General features: G+C 37.7%; 1 protein-coding gene across 1 annotated transcript in view; it reads left to right on the top strand.

Annotated features, from left to right (window-relative positions):
• Positions 1-305: 305 nt before the first annotated feature.
• Positions 306-18,119, top strand: part of LOC144017270 (uncharacterized) — a 109,223-nt gene continuing 91,409 nt past the window's right edge. The window contains exon 1 of the mRNA XM_077518641.1: positions 306-316. The gene's annotated coding sequence lies outside the window, so the exon portion shown is untranslated. The remainder of the gene's footprint in view (positions 317-18,119) is intronic.

The raw sequence follows: 18,119 nt of genomic DNA, 5'->3' as shown, positions 1-18,119 counted from the left end.
ATTTTGACTGTGTGTGGAAATACACAGCTCGGACCTTTTTAAAAAATAATAATAATCCTAATAATAATTGTTCACTACTACTTCACTGCCACCTTACAGCACTCTTCTTAATTCTTTCTCTGTCATAGCAAAAAATAAAAATAAAAAATAGCCAAACTGCAGCTCGTATCTCAAAATAATGAGTCATATCTCAAGGTTTTCCCCATGACAGCCAACACAGCTGAATATTTTCAGGCTTCATGCAGAGCTTGCTGATTAGCTGATTGTTTGAAACACCTGTGGTGGCTGTTGGAGACATGGAAACAGGATGGATAAGGTAATATTGCAACAATATTACAAAAGGTTACTTACTTGCATTTTTACTTACGTGATTAAGCATAAGAGCATTAGTATTTTCCATCCATCCTTGTGATGAGATTGAGAAGCACATGAGATGTAACCTATCTCAGCTGACTTTGGGCAAGAGGCCAGGAAACACCCTCAATTGGGCACTAAGCAATCACAAGCTACTGTAGTCAATTATTCACACTCACATTCACACCTGTGGACATTTAATCATCAAATAGTGACATAGATTTTATTTTTTATTTTTTTTTAAATGATGACCCAACAGAGAGAACATAGCACCTAGCTGGTTACATGTTAAACATTTTTTTTTCTTTACTACTGCTGCATACTCTAATGATTGTGGTCCTATGTTATATATATATATATATATATATATATATATATATATATATATATATATATATATATATGTATATTTAAAAAAAAAGAAAAAAGTTAATTCTTCTGTGGAGCAAGCACCCAATATGCTTTTCCTGTCTCTGGGGTGTAGAGAATAGAGCTGATAGCTTGGTGTAGGAGTGTCCTTGATTTTTATATAAGTTACACATTGAATGCAGCCAGTTTTATAATTGAAGTAGTGGGTCGTAGAGACTGATTTTGCCTTGTAACTCGGTGCTGTTAATTTTAAAAGAGGCTTTGCAAAGCATGCGCACACTTGAAGCACTTATCATCATTATATCAATGACGTGCTGTATATACAGGATATCAATTAACCGAGCAGTGATACAATTTGAAGAATGGTGCTTAAAACTCAGTTGAACTTAATAGGGCACTTTGGTTAAAAAAACAAAACAAAAAACAGATGAAATGTGCTGAAAGTGCTGCAAATAAAGGAAAATTTAAAACAAAAAATAATAATAATAATGATGAAATGTTCCTTTTTAAATAAAACTAAGAACATGTATTTTTTAAAGACAAATTTTATTAAATATTATTATGGTTGTCTTGGCGAATAATATATTTTTTAAAACCAATTGTTGTACTTACATTGAAATGCAACAATGGTGACATGTTTGAGCCTACTTTGCACTGTGATTTGTAGAAAAAGGATGTTTTTTTGTGTGTGGAACAAAAAAAAAAAAACTTAGCAGTCAAGGGTTTCTTACAAGTAACCTGGGTGGGACCTTGCAATGACCATATCTTGTGACAATTAATATAAATTGTGAAATGGGGGAAGCTTCATATCATATCTTTAAAAAAATAATAAAATAAAAATTAAAAAAAACAGATAACAGCATCAGTAGTATTTTGTTTTTCATATGGCCAAGCCCTGATCCATGGATTACTTTTGTTGCTCTTTGCTCTGTCTCCCTCTAGAGACAGGTGTGTGCGCTGCAAACTGGCGATTGAGTATTTGTTAAAGACCTGAGAGAAGAGAACTGGAAATAATGTTGACTAATTGATCACCAGCATTGATGAGACAGTCAATATGTAGTCTCTGTTTACACTCTGGCATTTCCACTGTGTTAAACTGAGCGTGCTCCAGGCAGCCACCTTAGGGACCTTCTAAAAGCCGGCCACACACCCGCCATTGATTGGCATGTCAATTACTGTGTTGACAGCACAGTTGTTGGCCTTCTAAAACACTATAGTTGATGATGATTTCTTGCCTCAACTATATGCCACTGCTTTTCATTTTCAAGTAGTCTAATTTAAGCAAATCTGTACTGGAAAGTAAAAGCTATTCGGGCTGAGTTTTCAAAATACATACTAAAAATGGTCATATTAAACTTTAAAGACTCCTTGCACCAAACATACATACATCACACATACATGCACCTATACAAACAAGTAACCGTTTTAAATCTGTAAATATTTGTCAAAAAGAAAAAAAAAAAAAGAGCGATCTCAAGCAACGATTAGCATCTATGTGGTGGTGTTAAAATCCTTTAATAACTGATAGTTGAATTCAAATAGTGTGGCAACACATGCATACAGATAGTATAACAGTACTCACAGTAATATATTCTTTATCCTCTGCAGAAAACAATGTATGTATATATATATATATATATATATATATATATATATATATATATATATATATATATATATATATACACACACATGGGCAAGGTTTAATTCTATTTAATGTCATTTAAAAACACACGTTTTGACGAAGTGGTTTGTGAATCAGGGCATTTTATTTTAATGCCAAATACATTGCAGATATTACAATCACAATTCTCACAAGGAAAATCTCATTCAATAGACGTTTATTGGCTGCACGAAGCACAAATGACAATGACACTGAATTCATGTCTAGATTTTTTTGGGTCAGGCTAAAAAAAAAAAAAAAAAAAGAGAAAAGAAAAAACTATCTGCCTCTTTACAAGATTACGTTTAATCTTTGGCCTCTTCTTTGTCACCTCAAAATGTGTGGATGCTGATATGAGAATGTTGTGGACCTGTTCAAGGTATTAACGTTAAGCTGTCTGATTAGGCAGCACATCGATTAGGCTATCACTTAGCACTTGCCCGGTCAGACATCTGGACTGTCAACTGTGGGTGAGTGAAGCCCTTTGAGACTCGTTTATGATTAAGGGCTATATAAATACATTTGACTTGACTTGATTCAGATGAAGAATGACCTCATGATTGGACACACAACATAGCATCTGCACATGTACATTCAGTTACAGAAGCTTACTTTCAGTACTTTAGAATTAAATGTGAGAAAAGGGCATACGTGGACGGACAAAGCTTTCCCGTTCTTAGGGATTCTTCAGAAAGTCAGCTCTCTTAACCTCTTTCTCACCTTTACTTAACTTTTGTGGAAAATGTCATCGGGTCAACGCAAGATCAAAACGTTCTTCCTTTTGAACATACTGTAGGAGTTGACAGCACTGTTTAAAATGAATAGAACTGCTCTCTTCTCAACCATCACATGACGGTGATCACTATTGAGTGTGAAACTACTATTATCCAAAAGTAAACTATGAAAAGCACTCCCGTCACATTTATTTAAATTAGGCTGTCACCACTTTTTTTTAGAAGCTAAACTTTTGTTGAAGGAAATTCACTGCCCTTATTGGTAGTCTGTCTGTAATGTAAAGTTGGCATTTTATTTTCTTGTGGCGTAAATGATAGGCTACGAAATGAACTATCATGATGGTCTATAATACAGTTATTTGAGTTTTCAATGGAGTTCTTGTAGTACTATTTTGATAAGAAAAACTGCCTGCTCCCAACTGGTGAGTAGAGCCAAGTAAAGCTGATATAATGCAATGACAAATTAGTGACTATCAGACTCATAGTAATACTAACAACCCATTTGCTTCCGCTCTAGAGTGCAAGCACCTCGGTCATGTATTAATTGGTCACAATGTTCTCTCCACTACGCAGAGGAAAGGAATATTTGGAATACATGCAGATTTCTATAACCATGAGCAAAAAATAGACAGCAAGGTCAAAAAAGTACAGGGTGCTAAACTTGGGGTAGAAGGTCCAAATGCATCATGAGCAGAAATAATTATTGTGCAAAAAAAGTGAACAGAGAATGGCAAACCTCCATACAGTTAAAGTACAGTCCTGTGCAACTATGTAAGACAAAATGGGCACGTTTTGGAAAGAAGAATACGAATCGAGGGAAAGGGTGGGTTATAGGGATGGGAGACAGATCAGCCAAGAAAAGGTTAGGACCTTTCCTTTGCCTGAACACTCTGAGGCTTTTAATCCCGGAACAAAGTCATTAAGTTTCACAGCTACAGAAAGCGTCCAATTAAAAGTGGAGCGTAGACATGCATTTGAAGAAAGGCATGGTTTGCTGCAAGAAGCCAGGCCTTTTATCGGACCAGTGGGAGCCCCCCCACTTCTGCACCCAGGGAATCAGATCGCCTGTCAGACATCTCTTTCAGATGTTTTTACTTCAAATAATTCATTCTGACCCAAAAAGAGGCCAATGCTGAATCGCAAGGAGACTTCTCAGACTGGCCAAAGCCCACAGAAAGTATATAAACCATAAAATAAACCAGTGGGATATTGTGTGCCTGATCAATTGAATCAAATATTAATGACTTTATACTGTAGGCATTTATCAAAGATTGTGGACATGTTGTAGGCAGTCAAACCAAGCATCTTTTTTTTTTTTTTTATTGGCTACTTTATTACGTACTTACTTTATACAGGAGCACAAAACATTCTCCAGTAATCCTTTAGAAAGCTTCATTCTGCTTTAATTAGCTGCCTAAAGCTGTCAGTGTGCTAATTCAGCGCTGGCATTGAGTGAGGGGAAAGGGCTTGATCTCGACTCACTTATTTACTGAAATAATTGATATCATCAGATTGTTGGTGATTTATGAGCTTAGTGAAAAATACTGAGACTTAGCAGCTTTGAGTGTAAAGCCTCACTCACATTATGCATCTCCCGGGTGTCAGCTAATTGCGGTGTTAAGTGCAAATGTGTTGTGAAGTCTTCAGAGAGGCATGAACATGGAAGACAAGCAAGACGAGCACAGAAACATAGCCTAGTTTAGCTGTTGAGGTTTTGGAGACTTTTTTTTTTTTTTTTTTTTTTTTTTTAACAATCCTGCATACTTTGGGTCAATGATCCACATTGGCCATCCAAGATCTAAGGCCTCAGGCTTCCACAGAGGACAGAATACAGACTTCAAGTTGAATGAAAAGTAAAAGAAGACAGATAAGAGGGTTGTTAACAATCCTGCCAAATTTGGAAAAAAATGAGGCTTGAAAATCATGAAAAATCAAGACATTTTATATGCCCTCAATCGCTGTGGGCGTGTCAGCTGAAGGCCATAGAAACACTCAACTGTCAAATATCAATGTCTTCGTCTAGCATCATTTTATGCCTGCACATAACTACGCTTGAGCCACAAAAAATATATACGCTTAAAAAGGAAGTCAACCCAAATATGTTGTCAGTTGTTGTTACTACACAACTCATCACTACGCAGCTGACTTGAAGTGGTAAAATGGTTAAATTGGGTGTTTTTTTGTTTTTTATTTTGTTTTTAACTGCTTACCTCATTTTACACAAACACAATATTAATGAGAATACCGTGTTTCGACTCGTCGTTACATAGAACCTATTATTGCCAAGAAAAGTTTTGTGTTTACTTTCGCTTTAGAGCCTCTGGTGGCTGTAATGCAATACTGTATATCTCACCGGCTCGACGTGGGACAACAATGAGGAGCTCTAAAAAACCCATGTCAGTGTGAAGCCCTAGTCCACACGCTGGCTGTAACGTCAGACTTTTTTTTGTGTTTTTTTTTCCATTCGGCGTGACATGCTGAGTCCCAGCAGAAAACGGCTCTTCGGTCTTACCAACTGGCTATCTAAAGGCAAAATGTATTTTTGGAGCGTAGGCACAGCTTGCTAGCTTACGTCCTTAGGGGTAACTGTTGCCGTGAAACTGGACTCGAAACCGTGTCACATGGCACAGTTTACACCCCCTTTAAAAAAAAACCTTAACACTGAAAAGGCAAAAAATAGTTTAAAGCAATATTTCCATGAATGAATACCGTAATTGCATAATTTTTTGCACATTTTACAGCAAGAAACAAACTATTACGATAGAAGATTCTGGCAAATTCACTTTGCAATGTAAAAGTCAAGCTTTGCATAACTGCTTATTTATATTTATTTCTAAAAATTAATGATGGAGGCCTGCTGCTTCAATGACTTTAGATTCAGCGAATGTTGAATCAATTGGACGTGGGTGTATATGGTAGTGCGTACTGCTTGGTTATAAAGTTCATTCTTTCATTATCAAAATTGATACCACTTCATTCATGTTAAGGTAGTCTAGGGTCAGAGTAATATATGCCAGCTGCTCAAGTCCAATGTGCTGGGTTGTTAAATCTCTTTAATATCGTAAAGATGGCTATGAATTAGCAAATAATCTTGAGGGATGTACACCAAATTGATAGAGCCACTCTTAAAAACAAAAACAAACGGAAAAAACAACAACATTTGTTCTCCCTTTCTAAAATGGAATTATTTAGGAATATATTCATCACTGGGTCCGTCTTTTGTGTGTCCTTATGCGCATGCAAGGAGAGAATTATCTTCCTCTACCTGCCTACCTCATGGCAATTATTTGCAATACTGATTGACCTTTTTTGTTTCAGTCTCTCTGTACCATCTAGAAACCTCACTGCCATTTTAGCTCTTTTGTTCCCTTCTCTTTTTTCCCCTCGCTTTGTCTCACTGTACACTATCATCCTTTGAATAGGTAATGATCCCAGTGTGTTGAGATTATGCAATGTGTGCTGTGCAGTGTAATGGCCTGTCTTTTTTTTTATTTTTTATTATTACCTGCCACATACTAATCCCACAACTGCATCAATGAGATGGCACCTGCAAGAAGTCGCATGCAAGCTGCACCCTCGCATGAAAGAATGTCCATTAAAAATGATCAAAGAAATGACTGCACCCGGTGGTACAAACTGCTTGCACGCCTCCCTGCTTTTGCATCCCTTTGCCGCCCCTCTTTGACACACAAACACAAGCCTGAACCCACACTCATGGCCAGACGTGGATATTGTAATTATTTCCCATTGATGTACAGTCTTCCCTCTCTATAACGCGGTTCACTTTTCGCGGTCTCCCTGTATCGCAGATTTTTTTTTAAGTGCAATTTTCTTACAGTAATATACCCATTTTATAAAATGTATGAAGGTTTGAACATTGTCAATGTTTGAACAAGAGAGAAATGTGAGAACATGTAAATGCCTCAATGAGAAAAGTGTATAAATTGTGCGGTCGGGGATTTTAGAGCCTTAAAACATTTATAAGAGTTGTAAAACATAATGCTAACTACTTCGCGGATTTCATTTATTGCGGATATTTTTTGGAACCTAACCCCAGCGGAAAACGAGGGAACACTGTATATCATCCAATAGGGATGTAACGATATCCAAACATCACGATACGATATTATCACGATATGAAGGTCACGATACGATAATTATCACAATATTGTGGGGGCGTTGGCGATATTTAAAAAAGATCACGATATAGTAAAAAAAAGAGAGCTCATACTAAAAAAAAAATAATAATATTGTGCTTTTGCACACAACAGCAATGCATATAAACCACCTACAATCTCTAATAACAATAGTGAGGCACTTACTTGGTAATGCAAGCACACATTGATCGCTTCACAAGAGCCTTCATCTGGCAATTAGATTTTAAACATGGAAGGCCAAAACATCCCTAATGAAAATTAAATTGCACTAATAAACTAGCCACTAGAGGGTGCTAGAACTGCACAAATGGAAATCAACCTGACTTTTTTTAACAGATGTGTTCCTTTTAAATATTGTGAACATGACGATGACGATATTGTGGCAGTTTTAATATCACAATATCACGATATTTCCCTTATCGTGACATCCCTATTATCCAAGTTATTGGCCACGTAGAGGAGACTGGGTTATTCTCGAGGGCTGCTTTGCTACATATAGCACAAAGTGTCTTGAAATCTCAAGGCATTCTGGAGTGAAAGGTGCTGCCCAATATCAGACAGGTGTGTCTCTGGAGCAGGTCACAGGTCCCCAAACAGCTTATTAAACTAATGCACAAAACTGCAAAATACCCAGGAATGGCTAAGAGCAAATCAGACTATTCTGATGAGCCTTGATCTAAATCCTGTTCACCTGTGGAAGAAGCTAAAACAAGGGTGTCCAAACCTTTTCGTTTTAGGGTCGCATACAAAAAGAATGAAAGGTTCACTTTAAAATGATTTGTTTTAATGTATTAAACACCCTAAAATCAAGTCCAGTTTTTTTTTTTTATCCCTTTTGATTTAGTCTGGTTCAGTAACAGTTTGATATCTTAACTGCTGGCATTAGCATTGTCCAGGCACCTGGCACTATGAGATATGATTTGGCACCTTTGCCGTTTTCATCAAGCAAGCAGACACCAGTTGAACAATCAGTCCCGATGTACATGCTTTGGTTCCGCAGGATTTCAACTCTCTCTTGCAACCTCAAACAGGATAGAATAAACACTTTTGGAATCTTATACAAATGAAACTTTGCTGTGAAATCATAACTATCAATAATAATAATAATAATATTATTAATAATAATAATAATAATAATAATAATAATAATAATACCTTTGTGCAAAGGCTGGGATTCTAAATTTCTTGTACAATAAAAATAACCCTGGTCTAAAATGGCGACTGCCACATTATGTTAAAAATGACACCTGCAGAAATGGCAGGAGAACCAGTCCCAGGAGACACAGAAAAGGAGGAAAATTCATTGTAACAGTAAATGATTAGTATTGTAGTGTATGTATCATTTTTCTGGTGTGAACAGGCAATGTGGTTATCACAGCTGAGGGAATGCAAGAGAGCGCTGTTATCTCAGGGAGCCATTTTTAATAAGAGATTCCTTTTTTTTCCTTTCTCTCGCTCAGTGGTCCATTTTAAAACCATACGGCTGCATGTTTTGGTGGGTAATTTCACAGCTTTTCATGTTTCCGAGGGTGAGGATTCCTCCTCCATTAGGTTGTGTCATCTTGTGATGTATGATGTACGCACAGAAAGGGAGCCTGATGTTTATTCATGACTTTCAAGGCAAGGCTGGAGCTAAGCCCCCGATTCCCTTTTAAGGAACAAAACTATGTGAGACTGGAGACTCCATGTTAAAGGCACACACACCATGTCCTCTTCCACACATATACACCTCAACCACTGTATTTTATTTATTTATTTATTTTTTTTTAAATCTCTTTGAATTAAATTCTCCCTCAATATCAGAATAAATTTTTTTGACCCTAAGAAAAAAAGATCACATGAAGTTATTTCCTTATGATTTTTCCTTGGCTATCTCCCCATTTCGCCCCTGAACTTACAGTAGCTATGGACTTTGATGAAAGGGAGAATTTATCTCCCATTTGTAGGCCGTCATTAATGAGGCGCCACCACTGGAAGACTAAAATGCCCCATGGTCATGCATGAACACGCTTGTCCAAGAGTAGCAGAGATGGACTTATTATGGTCGCCCTGCTTGGTCTTAAAAATAACGATATAATAATACTCTGGACAGGGTGAGTTTGAAGATATTGTAAAGACCAATGAGTTAAAATTAATTGGTCTTTTTGTCTGTTTATACTAGGATACCTACAAAGCACTTGTAATTTAGGTCCCAAAAGTACACCAAGCCTAAAGTGTGCCTGTGGTGCTCAGAAGGAGAAATATTTAACAAGAAAAAGTGCATCAAAACACGTATTTTGTAACACTGGCTGCAGACCCGTCACCAGAGCCCAGGCTTAAGGGGGGCACATGAAATGCATGGGCGGGCCCAATTATTGTGAATACCATACTGACAGCATTAACTTGGCCAATATATTTGGATAAATTTATGTAGCACTGTCGTGCATCTATCCATTGAATGGCGCCCGCTGACAGTTTTATCATAGACCGCATTTACAGTACACACACATAAAGTAGACTGCAGTGGCGTCGTGAGTACGTTGACGCCGCAGCCATATTGGATGAGGCAAAGTGAAGCTATTTGTAAAGATGCCTCCTTCTGTTTCTCCTTGGAGATGTATCATAAAGCCACAACTCATTGGATTAATAAGGAATTATTATTACCTTTGATTATATTATCCCATTCAAAGTCAATCTTACTATTTTTGCCGATGTAATGGCAAATACAATTGCCACATCCAATAGGGCGGATGCGCTGACATATTGCTTCGAACAGGCCACCTGTTTGAACGGTGTCGGCAGCAGAATTAAAAAGAAAAAAGGAAAGCAAAATCCTACCTCATTGTAGATGCCAAAACGATATGTGGGTCCCGTAGGTTGTTTTTTTTTTCCAAGTGACTCTTTAGTTACCGACACGAAAGTAGTTTGTAGTATGTCCCTCCTCACTTGTCTTGTGCGCCAGCGTCCTCAGAAACATGCAGCTTCACTTGTACAAAATGTACATGACTCTTGCATTGCACGCCAACATTGACATATTTGTCGCGTATGCGTATAAGTCAGCGTAAGGCATATCTAGCATTATTTTCAGTAAGACTGTGATGGCTGTTGCAGATAACTACAACTATTTCTTCATATTGTGACATCTTGCAAGAATGCCGCCAGAAAACGTTACTTGGAAATGTCACCCTTTTTAGTTGTCTTGTACAAACGGCCACCGTTGGCCGTAGCCGACGCCAAAAAAACAGGAACAATTCGGCGAGGGGCGAGCATTAGAAGCAATGAACTGAAGCAGCTAACAAACGTAACATACCTCCGACCCCGCGAGACCTGTGTTGCGTTTACTGACACTCGGATATAAGTGCTAAACCGAATGATTGGAAAAATATAATGATAAAAAAGGAGAACCATTTTAGAGATCCATGCCTCAAATGGGCGGGCAAAATCATCTTGGTGGGCGGGCACGGACCCCTATGGCCCGCCCATGGTGACGGGTGTGACTGGCTGTAAGATTGTAATAGCGATAGCTCCCAGAATGTATTTGTTGAGATGCCATGACAGCTACTGGTCGCAATTTTGCATATTTACTGGGGAGGAGTGAAACCGTGACGTCAACCACAATGAATGCCATCTTGGTTCAACTGACTCCTCTGATTAATTTGAAAAATATGAGTCACAACTCTCAGAGTCAACAGGTGCTATCACGTATGTTAGTATTCTCCCCCCTGTATGAAAGCTGGACGCTGGGTCAGATTAAATCCTTTCCATTTAATTAAATAAATAATAATAATAAATAAATAATCGAGTCAGAATGACAGACTTAAATCCATAGGGAAGCGAACTGGCATCTCACTCAATAGTAACTAATGGATGCGAGTGACGGCCTGTCTGAGTTGACGTCATATCCGCACCAAACATGGCAACGAGTATAAAAATGAACAAGCCAAATTATTTTGGCAAATACAAAACTAGGCACAAAAATGGGAACACCAGACATTTATCAAACTTTATTATATATGCTCTGTTTCACCATCAATACCTCAAAATGTTACTTTGGAGGTACACAGTTCAACCTTAGTGCTTTAAAAATAGTAGAATAAAGGTTACTTCACATTGTCTTACGAATGATTTTTTTTTGCATATATTCTAGGTAGGTAGAGTGGCCAAAAATAGTACACAAATAACGGTACTAGTACTTTATAATAATAGGGGAAAAAAAGCAATCATCCAAATAATTTCCTGAGTATGACAAAGTACTCAAGTACTGAGTAATTGTCGAGTAAGTTCAGATTTCTGATTTATTTTTTTAAATCATAGCATGAAGGTCAGATTTTTTTTAAAATTAAGGGATTTTGCAACGTTGTGATATTGCACAATAAAGTCACTTTAAAACATTGAAAAAAGTCATTACAAAATAACATGCATTACAGCAAATTCAGCCACAATAAATCATCTTAAATAAACATTATTTATACAATTGTGAAACAGCATAATAATTAATATAACCAGGCAGAGATTACACAGAAAATCACAGCTTGTTTTCCAAGCTCGAAGTGGAGCTCTTGTAGACTGAAATGTGGACTTTTTTTGTTTTGTTTTTGTTTTTGTTTTTAAAGACACACACGCAATTGTGTGGATTCATGTTGTGCCGGACACAAACGCATGGAGGCAAGGCAGGTGTGAACTCAAAAAGGCAATTTAATTAAACAAAAACACAAATAAGGTGCTTGGGCATTCAAAAAAGTGAAAATCCAAAAGTACAAATTCAAGATTAAAAATGAGAACCACACAAGGGACAAGACATAGGAAGAACATAACATTAACAAGACTGGACATTGAACCAACAAAGACTGAACAAAAGCAGGGAAAAAAAGACACATACTAATGACACAACGAGAGACACCTAGACAAGATATATGTGGCTGAGGGAGATGATTGGATGACACAAGAGACTGGGATGACAAGCACAGGTAGACCTGATAAAACTTGACGTGGGAGACACAAGGAAAGCATGACAAAATCTCACTAAACCAAACCAAACAACACAGATCATGACAGCAATCAAGATCAGATAGCGATGCAGCGAGTGCAATTTAGGGAGCTGTATATAACAGAGTAAAAGTAGTTTTACTTTTTTACACAAATACTCAAGTGAAGGTGTAAGTATGTTGCACTCTTGCCAAGCACTATTTATTACAAAAGTTACTTAAATAGATCATTCCAGTGTATCTTTCAGGACTTCAGAAAAACGGTTAGTCATATGCTTGATTATCCTTGTACAAAATGAATTTTACCATTTAACTATCTTAGCTACCATATTTTCGAAAACACCTTTTTGACTCTCCATTTATTGTTGATTAAGCAGCTATTGTTCATAACGCTTGCCCCCATTTATCTTAAACGTCTAAATTAGATTTTAATGGCAAAGATGCCTCATCTATCCATCACATGACTATGAAGAGACTTGATGGGATTCATCTTCAGGACAAATAGTATCTATTTATATTCTTAATAAGCAGCTATCCAACAGCACAAATGCATCACAACAAGGATCTTAAAGCTGGCTCATCAACAATGAACATTCAAAAGACACTTCATTAAGCGCACATCTGACCAAGCGGCGAGGGTGTGCACACGTTCAATGTTTCAAAATGTTGCATAGACACTTGCTTGACACTCTCAAAACATTTTAAAAACATTAGAAATTTGATGGCAACAAAAAACAAAGCAAAAAGAAAGCAAAATTAAATTAACTTTTTTCCATCCTGGTCACAATTTAAGCATATTACTCTCATATACTCTCATCTACTATATCATCAAGGAGCCATTAAAAATGACCATTTGCGTTAGGTACAAAGACATGTGCTGCCTGTCAAGTGGCTCTTGGCAACATGATATTATTACCCCGGGTTTTCACCGGATGCGGTTGCGGTGCGGTTGCGGTGCGGTCCGGCGACGCAAGCAATTAGATTCCATTCATTCGAATGGTGCAGTTTACACCGCTTGCGGGTGCGTTGCGTGTCGACTGCGGAAGGCCTGCGGCGTGCCGCAAGCCTTCCGCAAGGATAGACCTATTTTCTATTTTTGCCGGACGCCGCAGCGGTAGGCCTCCGGCAAATGGCAAGCTAGCACAAAACACATCGAGCGGGACAGGAAGACCGAGGCAGTTTCAAAATAAATTTCCGGTTACCTTTCAGAATAAAACACTCGCCAGCTCCTATTTCGCAAGTTTTTCAGCAAAACGTGACGTGGGCGTCGCCGGGCCATGTGCTCATTCACGGTTTAGACACCAGCGAACATGGACGAGGAGAGGTTTATATTGGAGGTGGAAAACCACAAAATAATATATGACACGGCACATCCTTTTTATAAGGACTGTAATGTATTGTGAGTTTGATGTTCGCGATTGCTTGTTGTGCCCGTCTCGCTTGCCGTACTGAGCGGCAGCCGGACCCGGAAGACAGAAATAAAGAGTGGACCCGCACTGACCCGACTCTCGTTATTAATATACTTTACAAGGACAACCAAAAAAAGGATGCTGCATGGAATCTCATAGCAGAAGAAGAAGAAAAGGTTAAATCAAAAGAAGTCCACCTCTCTTTCTGCTTCTCTGTTGAGCACAGACTTTCTGTATGTTTGTTGTTGTGAAATGCCACATGATCGCGCGCGCGCGGTCCCGCGAGACACGTTGGGAAGTGGGCGGCGACGGAGCTGCCGGACCGCAGCTGTGCGGAGCCGGTGTGGATTGACAAAAAAATGTACCCGTCCGGAGCACGCAGTCAAGACGCACCGCACCGCAACCGCACCGCAACCGCATCCGGTGAAAACCCGGGGTTAATGTCTGAAGCTGAAGAGAGGAATGCGAGTACTTAGCGTTCGTTGTATGCCTTTTTTTTTCATGAATTTAATAGCTGGGTTCTGCCAACAATACACCATATTTGATTTGAATATCATCTGATCATGTTTTCTTGTGCTGAATGCATTCGAGCATGAGGAAGGCCAACATACGTACAGTATTGAATCTATCATTTGCAAATCTGTGCTTAAAAGTAAAGGCCTTTAGTGGCACATTTGCTCACGTTATATGATAAATAATTCAAATGTAGCAACCTCTATAAATGCCAGAGAAAATGAGGTAGAAAAGAAGGAAAGGTTGGAGGAAGCAGGAGCTATAGCATAACTGACTGATTGTTGTGCCGTCAAACCGATTTGCATGAAAAAGGCCGAGTCTAATTACAACACTTAGCTGCAATGTACTGATAATACATAGCAGAATTACAAAAGGACATTCAGGAGCTTTTATGGAGAGGAATTTCATGGGTGACTTTGAAAGCTGTGCCACCACCAGACTCTGTTTGTGCGGCGGGGGTGGGGGGCATTGAAAACAGCGTGTATGTCGCCTTGTCCTGTCTGACATGACAGAATCATCAAGGAGACTCATACACAACACTGTTTCAGAAATTTGCATATGAATTATTCATGTGATTTCAACACTAGCTGGTCATTTGAAACCCACAAGTTAAATTTTTTTTTTTAAAACATTGTACAATTATTTCAAATTACAAGTTAGACATTCAGATTCCCCGCAATTCCCTTAATTACTGTTAGTTCGTCCCTAACATGCTCTTCCCCAACAGCCTCATGGTTAATTGCTACTGTGCTATGATTTTTATTACATTTTTCAGCAATTGAAAGTGAGTCTAAATTGAATTTACATTTTAGGGTGGAAGTTAAATATAATTTACTATTTTATAATCATGTACCACATGCTATTATAAAATGTGTCCAGTTTGATATTGTATAGATAGATTGAAGGGATAGAGTATGATCTTAGAAGTTACACGATTTTTTTAATTAAATTGGTTGAAAATAATAATAATAATAATAATAATAATAATAATAATACATACATACATACATACATACATACATACATACATACATAAAAATATTCTTAGGCTTTGTAGGCCTATAGGTGTGTAACATTCAATAATCAATATTAAATCATTTTGCAAATACATTCTATAAATGTGTATTTATTTACAAAAAAAACCCTCATACATACTGCAGCAATTAAAACAATTAAGGCATTTCAATAAAGCTTATATACTTACAAGGTACAGTGCTAAATTGGAACAATCATTAATTCATTTATTGTACATTTCAAGGATCCCCCATATATTTGGCTTAGTTTCACTAAAATCTTTTGACAATAAAAAAAAATTACAGGATTAAAAAAAAAAAAAAGAAGAAGGAAACTAGTCCTGTATATTCTTCAGCTATCTGTTGTTAAAAAAGTCATATTTTATATTAAATAAACTTTTGTTTCTTAAATGGGTGGGTAAAGAAAAAAGTGAACGTTTGAATTGCTGTATTTTTTAAACAGAAGTAGACATATTTCATGCAGATCAAAATCAATCTTATAGTCATATTTGGTACTTGGAAGGAAGGACTTCATGATCTCTACTGACTTGTTGAGCCAAGACTTCCACACTAACATGTCAAATTTTGACATTCTCTTACTAATACAGTAAGCCCCCACTACTTTCATGAATCACCATTTTTTTTTCTCACCTACTAAATTCATACCTAGCCACATACTGGTTTCTCATTCTGTAACACCCGAAGATGTCGCCCAATGCACTGCACCATCTAAGGCGCAAAACAAGAATATGTATCACTGAAAAACATAATGGCTAATAGGAAAGTAAAGTTTGTCCTCACTTCTGGAGTATCTGTAAACCATTTATATTTAAGAGTAACGTCAAGATGAATTTTATTTGTGTGTTTTGGGATCATATTTTGGAGTATGTTTCAGCAATACATTCCCCCCCCCCTACTTGGGCTTGTCTCTTAACCCTCAGGAATCACGAAGGTTCACTATAGTGTGATTCTTCCGTTTTGGTTTTTGAGTTCATGCGGAAGTCAAGCATTGCTACTAGCTGTACCACACCAGTGAACACAAGTGAGAGTGCTGAAAGACGCTTTAGCCTCCAGCTTGCCACTGATATCCGGTCAAGCTGTTGGCCAAAGGTCTCTTGACCAGTATAACAGCATAAAACAATGAGAGGTTTGCTAAGGACTTTCAGTGTTTCCAGACAAACCAAAACTTTTTGTAACATTCTTTCTATGATGAGGTACAGACAGTATTCCGAATTGTCAGTGAGGATATTTGGGATCTAAAAAGTAGGCTACTGTTTCCCTATCATTGTATCTCTTGGCATGTTCAGGACAACATTATTCATACAACAAATGCTGTGAAAGTAAGCTTGAACTCACTGATGAATCACAAAAAAATTATCGCATTAATCATGTATTAATACAGATTAATCACACCATTGATTTTGACCACAGGTGATCCTTTAGCTTGACAGCGGATGATTAAGGTTGCACAGGTATTATATGCATTAAAATAAAACATTTAATAAATGTTTCCATATGATATCCAGAATATTTGTTCATGTCAAACCATTGGGGTCATTTTTTTTTCAGTTTAAATTATGCAAGTAATTAACTTGTTTGAAAAAGAGGAGGATGAGAGTGCAGTGGATCAAAACATGTTGAAGACGTACTCGTAACATTAAATGGAGAAAGAATTAACATAACAGGTGCTCTCCAAATTTAGCGGGAAAACATGTTGATGAAAAGCCTTCTTAATTAAGTGATTATTCATGATGAATCAAAATTCTAAGATGTGATTATCTATCCATCCATCCATTTTCAGAACTGCTTCTTCATGGGGGGTGCTGGAGCCTATCCCAGCTTGCTCTGGGTAGTAGGCGGGGGACACCCTTGGACTGGTTGCCAGCCAATCACGGGGCACACAGAGACAAACAACCATCCACACGCACAAGCACATCCAGGGACAAATTCGGAGCGCCCAATTAACCTGCCATGCATGTCTTTGGAATGTGGGAGGAGACCGGAGATACCCAGAGAAGACCCACGCAGGCAAGGGGAGAACATGCAAACTCCACCCAGGAAGGCCGGAGCCTGGACTCCAGAATCCTCAGTACTGGGAGGCGGACGTGCTAACGATGTGATTAATCTGATTAAAACATTTAAGTGTTTGGTAGCTCTAATTACAACTTAAATTCTTGTCAATGTAATTGCAGTTTTATCCAGTCTATAGACACAAGTCAAACTTTTTTATGTTTGGTCTTGTACTGTATATATTTTATTGAATTATACTAAACATGTTACCTAATGTAACCCTACTACTTCTTTCCCCATTAAAGTGAGCCACAGCAACATCATTTTCATGTGAAATTCAGCAAAAAATAAAAACACAGGACTCTGACAATCATTTTCAAAGCTCCACTACATCAAGATAATACTTTCAAAATACAATGAATCCTGCATTTTCAACAATTAATGTCAGAAGAGTTATTAAAGTATTTTTCTAGGAGCAGTCATCAAGTATTCAAGCAGTACAAACTTGTGTTCGCTCCTGGCTCTGGCCTTGTTGTGAATACTTACTCACCTCGCTTTAAAGTGGTTTAGCATTGCACATAAAATTATTGTTTCATTTACATTCAATATACAGTATTTTCAAGTCACCCAGCAGCAGAACAGGAGCAAAGTAGTCAAATAGTAAACAATTTCATTGCCTCAGGACATACACTACATGGCAGTGCTGGACATACTTTTGCCTGTTGGTGGGTTGTAAAGGTCCTCCTCTGGGTTATAAAACTGCATATTTGGGGCAAGAGTTCATTGTTTCAATATTTTTTGTGTTCAGTGTCATGCTGGAGACTTATGTGAAACACGATCAACTCGGGGTGTGATACTGTACGACAAGTAGAGTCTACCAAGAAAGTAGCTTTTTCTGCATGGCATTCATATACCGCACTAAGTACTTGTATT

This window comes from Festucalex cinctus, chromosome 4, assembly GCF_051991245.1.
Source record: "Festucalex cinctus isolate MCC-2025b chromosome 4, RoL_Fcin_1.0, whole genome shotgun sequence".
NCBI lineage: Eukaryota > Metazoa > Chordata > Actinopteri > Syngnathiformes > Syngnathidae > Festucalex > Festucalex cinctus.
Note: the sequence above shows the minus strand (reverse complement) of the source record. Positions and strands in the feature narration are given on the sequence as shown.